Below are 9,182 nucleotides of genomic sequence, written 5' to 3' on the forward strand. Positions count from 1 at the left end.
AGTTTGAAATGCATATCACTTGAATGAAATGAAAAAGGGGAATAACTCATATGGATTCCCCATAAAGCTTCAGTTCAATGAATATCCTTATCCTTAAGATGTAACGAGCAATTTGGTAAAATGAATTTGTCGTGATCTTTTACGGTTGCGAAGGAGTAGTGGCCCCAGGAAAAACAGTGTTTGGGGGGATACCTCTTACAACGTAACGTATTTTGTTACGCAGTTGTAAATTTTTAAAGCGTATACACTAAATGATATCATATTCCAAATATCTAAGCAACAACTTATTAAACAACAATACTTCGCAAGAAAACAAATTAGGCGGAAGAAAAAGAAGAAAAAAATAATAATAATTAAAGACCAATTGTTCAGAAAACACTTGAGGGTCTTTCCATCCAAATAATGTAATTTGATATGAAAGTTGTGAAACTAATTTTAAAATGTCATTTCAATCGTCAAATGATATAATGTAGCTTCTAGTACGCTGATTCCAAAAATATATGGTTTCCATACAATTTTGTTTAAATAAGGGAGATAATTTGTTACTTCCGGTTAGAAAAATGTTAATTCCGATTATTTTTGAATATTTACTTGACACTGATTCCAAAAATATTTGGTTCAATATACAGTTATATTAATAAAGTACAAAAAATAGCTGCCTCCGGTTTACAAAAGGTCACTTCCGGTTATTTTTTTTAAGGTTAAATGGTTTGATACATTTTTTCCAAACGCTTCATGGCTTTATCATGTATACATATAAAATAAAAGCAAAGGTCAAAATCTAGAACGTCAAATTAAGCTATGACCTTGAGATCAATTTCAAGGTCATGAACTATGGACCTCAGATCAACAGACCATAGGTCTTAATTATATTTGGTAAATGAGTTATATCACCAAAAGCGTATTTTTAAATACAAGAGGGGAGAAAACTCCTTTTTACGTTCAACGTACCCTTGCAATCAAAATTTACATGTTACGACATGTCGCAACTAACAATTTAGTAAAAATAATTTGTTGATATCATATACGGTCTTTGGGAATAAGTGAAAATAAGCAAAATTCAAATATTAGAATATGACCTTGACCTTTGACCTTGACCTAATTTTCATTTTTTGGACCAAAGACTTTAAATCAAAAGGTGCTAGGTCTCTATCACTTATGGTTTACAAGATAGAAATGTATATCACTTATATGACTCTTATATTAAATGCTTAAGGGGAAATAACTCTCATAGGGAGCATTCATATCGCTTCGGTCAAAATAGGACAAATCATGCAAATGATGAAACGAGCAATTTTGTAAAATAAATTTGTCATAAACTTTTACGGTTGTGAAGGAGTTGTGAACACAAAGAAAACAGTGTTTGGGGAGATAACTCCTACAAAGAAAGGTATTCGGTTACGCAGGGTAATTTTGAAAGCGCCTAAACTGTTCGATATCATACACCAAATATCTAAGCGACATATTGCAAAACAAGTATTTATCACAAGAACAAAATTAGGCGGAAGGAAAAAAAAATCAGAAGAAAAACAATAGGTCTTTCCACAGAAAAGTGGAAAGACCTAATAATCAGAACAAAATCGAAAGGTCTTTCCACCTTTCTGGAATTACATACCTAATTAAGGACTAAACGTCCGGACAAATACAATAAACCAAAAATTGAATGCTGCGGACGAAACTGATGTAAAAGTATTAAAATGTGTATGAGTAGTTGCGTTTTAATCAACTAATGATCATGAAAAGATAAGATTAACAGCTGCTACCAACATATATGCATTATGTATACAGCTATACATAATTAATTCACACTTTTTGTCTGATATGAACTTTTTTTTCTCAATTTGTTGTATGAGCTTTGAGCTGGCTTTTAGGGACTACGAGTACTCTCTTGCTGTATATACTATTTGTTTTTCGTTTATTGTTTTGAACGTAAATCTGGCTACCGGTTTGAAATGATTACTTTTTATTGCCAATCTGAAATTTGCTATTTTTTGAAAGGCCGCATTGTGACATATACATTGTAGTTCATTAGGTTTTTTTAATTTAAACATAGAGATTGAGTCTCACAAATGTTGTCGAAAATTGAGAGTAGAGCCCAGTAATAACAAGGATTTAGAAAATGTAAATTCGAAGTTAATCTTTTGTTTCATTTGTTTGGCTCTAGAGTAACTCTGATTTCCGTATTTTACAAGGAAGAGTCCCCATCTATCTATGATGTTAACAGAATCCTCACACCACATATAGTTAAACGACAGTAATAGAAGGTTTTGGTGAATTCAGATGTTCAGTACATCTATTATAAGGATATGGTCGTATCTTGCTAGTAATATTGATTGATAGTATTATATAGATTTGCTACTTTGTACTACTAGTGAAAGGATTCGTTAGCATTGAAATAATAAATAATAATAAATGTGTTATTTTAGTCATGTGTACGTTTAATTGGCTTTTTCTAAAAGAAAACATAGAGTGATAGAGGTATTGAAAATTATAGCAATTCATATTAATAAGTTTTAAGTCAATCAATAAAAAGATATGAGAAGATAAGGTACGAGTGCCAAAGAATCCAATTTCCTTTCATGTGACTTGTAAAATGTAAACCATTATATGTCAAAGTACGTCCTTCAACACGGAGCCTTTGCTCGCACCGAACTGCAAGTTTTAGATACAGATGTGTTATTTGTCACCCATCAAGAATATATGACGATTGATATCGTCTACCTAAAACCTCCACTATATAAAAGTAGAAAAGGGTCGGCAATTTTACAGAATAAATATATAAAGGGCATACGATACAGTAGAGATCCCTCGTTGATTTTTTCTTAAAATTTTGATAGAAGGTCAATTTCAATGTGTACTTTTCAAATATGGAAAGAAAAAAGTACCTTAATGACTTACTTTTTGAGATAATTTGGTTCGAAATTTGCATATTTGGAAGAAAATCCCTGAAATTTCATAAATAAGGACTTTTAAGAAAGTAACAATACTTTTGAACGAAAAGTCATAACTTAACCGGTTTTTTTTGTAAAATGTTCCTTTGATCCATGGCATCAACATAATAAAACAATTTTAAGGTTAAACCAATTTATAATTTTCCGGATTTAGATTGCAATATGCGAATTAAAGAATTTGACCATTTTTTTACGTCATTTCGGAAGTGCAGAAAAAATTTGATCGTGATTTTTTCTTGAAAATTTGGCGGAGTGTTCATGAAACAGTACTTGATTGATTGCAAAAGAAAAAAATAGGGGTCCATGTGCTTGTTTTTTCAATAAAAGCCATATACCTTAATATTTTACGACGTCTGTCAGTATGGCGCTAAATTACGTTAATATGTTAAGTTTTAATCGCATAGACGTCGTATAATCGTTCCCGCCGTACAAGACTATACTCTCAATTATAATTATATGCAGGTGTTTTCAAAAGCGTTGATACTTATCATAAAAATACATATGCTGGTTCCTTGTAAAATGGCAAAACATTTGTGCTAAACATTTACGAAACTACATTTGGACAGAAACCTTTTTATAATAAAGTAAGGGATATAACAAAGGTTACTAGCAGATTACTTTTTAACTGTACGGCAATAAAGAAAACTCTGATATAAGTATAAATGTGCATATCCGTCCGACATTAGTTCTAAATTGATTCATGTACTAAAAGAGGATAGAATATTATGTCAAAGGCCTTGATATGGCAAAATGTGAACCAACTTTAAATTGAGTGAGGTGATACCATTAAGTGACAACCGTATATAACCTACAACAATGACAACCGTACAACCTTCTACAATGACAAAACCGATAACATATATAATATAAATATATTAATCAATAGGAACTATTTCCATTTCACGGGGATAGCGTTGATGCATAATATCCCCCTTTTATCAATGTAGGATTTGATTTAAACCAGTAATCAGCGATTGGCAACAATAAATGTACACATTAATGTCCTAATTTACATAAACGTGTTATCATTTATCAGCAAACATTTCATATTTTGGCAATTAAACAAGAAAAAGACAAGATATTATAGAGATTCAAATTGTCATACAAAAGTAATGATAACGTATCAGTTTGATGACAGAATAATAGACACAATTAAGATTTTATTGCGAATCCATTACTATAAACCATCTTCTTAAAGTAATGCTGAAACAGGAAGGATTGAGATAATGACACTTTTATTGTTTTATCAAAAATAATTGCTCATTTTAAAACAAGAGAAATTTTAACATAAATATCCATACTTTTATTTAAATCAGGTCACGGTAGTCGCCACTCAGATATCAAAAGCTTCATCTAATCTCAGCATCTAATACTTTAATACTGAAACGGTACAATAAATTGCGTTACAGCAAACTAAACACCGACAATAATAGTTGCAAGGCCATAAGGGAGCTACCATTTGATATTTATGGTTGGGCTAGGATGAAAAGGTTTGTCCTGTTTTTATTTATCACTATTCGGTCCTGCCTGTTTGAACATAGATTTTCATCTTGTCTTTTTTAATTTAACATAAATGTTCATCCTGCCTTCTTTTTTTAGCTAGATTGCTCATCCTGCCTTTTTTACTCAAACTCCTGTCCTATCTGTTTTCCCCAAATTCATCTTAGCCCTCCCCAAAAAAAACCAAATAGTGGCTCCCTAATGCATCAACGCAATTCCAATGAAAGGAAAATCGTTCCTTTTGACTTAAAAAAAACCCATCTCACTACAGGCTAACATTGAACATAGATCTCCTCGTTGCTATTTTGCATCTATTCAAACTCCATGTTAAATGAGCTGAAACAGGTGGATAATTGTTCTTAGAATGAAAAGAATTAAAATACAACATAGCCATGGCAAAATCGATGAATGGAATAAAAAAAAGAAACTCACAATACGAATGGCAACAAATCTCTGTGTCTACTAAATACAACTGGCAACTGCTGTTTTATTTATTTGTTATGTATTCAGTATATTACGGGTACAGTTTATAAAGGTCAAACTTATACAAAAAAACACACAAGAAAATATAAAAGTTTGACTAAAGCAGACTTAGCCTATGATACTATATATATATTATATGGCCTTCCAATTACCGTTTCGATCCGTAACATCACTGAAGAGACATATATTGTCGAAATCAAGATCTGGTATACAAAAAAAATATTGACACCCTATGTTTGTGGCAAAACATCTTGGCCACAAGTTTATTCGTTTTTTTGTTTAGTATTAAATTTATTTTAAGATCCATTTTGTTACATCTTGTGATCAATTTATTTAAATATCACCAATGGCAGTCAGGAGGGTAAAAGAACATCAGTTGTTCGACCTGTTAGTCAAATGCGTTTTGTTTAAATATACTATTTCACTTTTTTGGTCTTTTGGAAAATGTTGTTTGTGCTGTATTTAGACCTTTCTACAACAAAATTTGTTTTACATTCACAAATTTACAGATATAACTTTGTTGGGTTGATGTTTAGACGAGTTATATATATATATATAAACGAATCTAAATTGCGAACTTCGTTCAAACCTATGATTGCGTTGGATAAAAACCGCAATTTTTATTAAGGTATATATATATATACAAACGCCTTAAATTCAAAGATTTAGTTTAGAAAAGTTTAATCTAAGAAGACTTAAAGATGATTCATTTAACATCAGAATCTGTCTGAGGAAGGATATCGGTTATCCGAAATAGGCGTTTATATAATTTATTTAGTATGGTACATATATCGTTACTCGTAACGATCCAGCGCCCTCACGGGGAAAATAGTGGACTACTATTCAGACGTTTTATATATGTATATTACGGATTACAAATGTGTCGAGGTTTGTGCTTGGATAACAACACAGAGATGTCAGTATATATTCAGAAAACTGCCGGGGTATATACGACATTTTTATCCCCTATTGGAACCTCAAAAACGTCACCATTACACCGGTTACTATGTGACGTAGTCAAAAGCTATCAGACTGTCAGAGGCTCACAGAGGGAAAATAATGACGTGCTTTAGTCAATAATACATTTTTGATACAAAATCAAACAATTAACACTTTTAATACTTTAAGTTGATGTTAAAAGAGTTATTATAAATTATTACATACACGATAAAATTATTTATCGGTCGTCCCACTGTCTATATCACCCTGTTCAGCTCTTAATATTATTCCGTATCATGTCTTTGTGACGTCTTATACGTTGACCCGGCCTTAATAACTTTGACCCGGACATATCAGCGACGTCATAATGTTTGAACCGACGTTAATAACTTTGACCCGAACTTATCAAGTCATCTTTTGTGTGCTGGTGAAACAAAGAAAACACTTCTGAAGTACGCAAATATAGCCCGATAAATCGATTATCAGATTATCTGCATACTGATATTGTAAAATATTAGCTGCTTGACATTATATGAAGGCTTTTTGATCTCGTTCGCCACGCTCACTCGACAAAAAGCTTCATATTATGTCTCGCAGCTGATATTTTACGATATCAACATGCAGATAACCTGATAATGGGTACGTTCACAGCAAATTAGAAAATCCTTCACGTATGCCGAACATATCAGGTTGGGGTTTTCAACTTATATATGTGTTGTCAACAAATACCTGCACTGGAAAATAACATTAAGTCAGGGGTAATCCGTAATATATGTGTAATTCAGGTCTCAGAAAGGGTATATACTGTGACATTCCCAGCTTAGGGCTTATATCACCTTCGACTTCGGCTCAGAGGATATAAATTCTAAGCCAGGAATGTCACAGTATATACCCTGTCTGAGACCTGAATAACATATAATGTACGGGCAAAACAAATAATAAATGAAAATACAAATTGAAAATAATTGTAAAGATGAACAAACTAAGAAACATTTCCTCAACATAGTTAAGTACAAGACTGGAGAATCAATTTATATTAAATGATGTTTGTAAAATTGTTCGTGTGGAATGGAACGCTCATACCTACCGCTTACTCGCGACAGTGGTGAAACAGTACAAACAACAACAAACAATTTGAAAAAGGCTTTACTCATCAGATGGATACAAATAGAAATATATCCAACAAAAATAGATTGGACGTGGTTGTGTACTTATAAACCCCAACAACTAAAATACACATTACAGATCTAAATTTACTTACAGCAACTGACAGCTAGTTCTAAGCCAGTTACAACTCATTAAAAAGCCACTGACAGCTAGTTCTAAGCCAGTTACAACTCATTAAAAAGCCACTGACAGCTAGTTCTAAGCCAGTTACAACTCATTAAAAAGCCACTGACAGCTAGTTCTAAGCCAGTTACAACTCATTAAAAAGCCACTGACAGCTAGTTCTAAGCCAGTTACAACTCATTAAAAAGCCACTGACAGCTAGTTCTAAGCCAGTTACAACTCATTAAAAAGCCACTGACAGCTAGTTCTAAGCCAGTTACAACTCATTAAAAAGCCACTGATAGCTAGTTCTAAGCCAGTTACAACTCATTAAAAAGCCACTGACAGCTAGTTCTAAGCCAGTTACAACTCATTAAAAAGCCACTGACAGCTAGTTCTAAGCCAGTTACAACTCATTAAAAAGCCACTGACAGCTAGTTCTAAGCCAGTTACAACTCATTAAAAAGCCACTGACAGCTAGTTCTAAGCCAGTTACAACTCATTAAAAAGCCACTGACAGCTAGTTCTAAGCCAGTTACAACTCATTAAAAAGCCACTGACAGCTAGTTCTAAGCCAGTTACAACTCATTAAAAAGCCACTGACAGCTAGTTCTAAGCCAGTTACAACTCATTAAAAAGCCACTGACAGCTAGTTCTAAGCCAGTTACAACTCATTAAAAAGATCATCATCTAAGACACAATAGTCAATCAGTTTTGCTCATTTTTAGTAATCTATATTTTTTCATGAAATGTATTATTGCTATATAGCCACTTCATAAAACAAAAAAATGAACAGCACAACTAGATACACCAATTAATCATTATAGCTGAAATTTGTAGTCGACTCCTAGTTGAATGTTTTTGCTCTCTAATGACCATGTTTACCAATATTTTACATTTATGCCTTTTATCTTGATACCTATAATAAGTAGATAGACGCTGAAAACAGTCTAAATATTATCAGCAAGATAAAATATTCTAATATTTGAATACTACCGATATTAAAGTAGACTCTATGTTGCAGTAATTGCTCTTATATGATAATTTGTGGATTGGGCTAAAGAAAGAAGAAAGAAACTGTACACAGAAAAAGTATCAACAATAAAAGACAATAAAAAAATGGTGTTTTTTTTCATCAGTTCTATTCTCATCATGGTTCAGGATGCACATAGACCTATGTGAACGATACAGACTCTTTGGAGTCGTAGTTTGTTGTTCGAAAAGAAAGCAAATGGTTAAATCAGATTTTGCATGACGCACTGAAAAAAAACATGCTGAAATGTGATTCATCACCTTCTTTCATTTTGGATTATTTAGTTTCATTATTCATTCTGAGTTTTTAAATAAACAATTCCCAGCTGTTGTCCTTATTATTTATTTAAGAGAACTAAATATGTCTCCAACGTTGTTCGGACAGACCACTAGAATTACATGATGTAAAAAGTAATTTGGAAAATAGTGTCCTATTCTTGAGGCGAACTACAAGCACACATAAGTCTTGTAGCTGTGTACGTCACTGATGGTATCACGTTTAACATTGACATTATTTGATAAGTGCATTTTTAGCATTATAAATAATAAAAATAATGTTATAAAGTGTGTTTTATATGTATATACTACGCCTTAAAATCACTTAAAAACTTAAAACATAAAGTCTCTTAATTTAATTGTTTGCATGATCAAACTAGTATCTAGAAAGCTATCTATAAACAATAGTTTAAATACAAGAAAAATAATTTTACTAAGATTCATGCACATATATTTACGTTCTGGTAGATCATTTCTATCCCATATAATTGTAAATATGTGTCATTCATATTATACTCAGATAGTATGTACTTATGTTTCACATATTGACTATTGAAAATTGTATTTATTTATTTTTTCATGGCTTTCCAAACTTTTAAAAAAAAATCCTTCCTTTATGTAGACAATCATATTTGAGACATACATTAATGATATTATGGTTTCTTTTATAATATGTAGCCACATAAATATCATTAAGCATTTTATATGATACAAAACTAAAAGCAATTCATT

This window comes from Mytilus trossulus, chromosome 9 (assembly GCF_036588685.1).
Source record: "Mytilus trossulus isolate FHL-02 chromosome 9, PNRI_Mtr1.1.1.hap1, whole genome shotgun sequence".
In the NCBI taxonomy this organism is placed as follows: Eukaryota; Metazoa; Mollusca; class Bivalvia; order Mytilida; family Mytilidae; genus Mytilus; species Mytilus trossulus.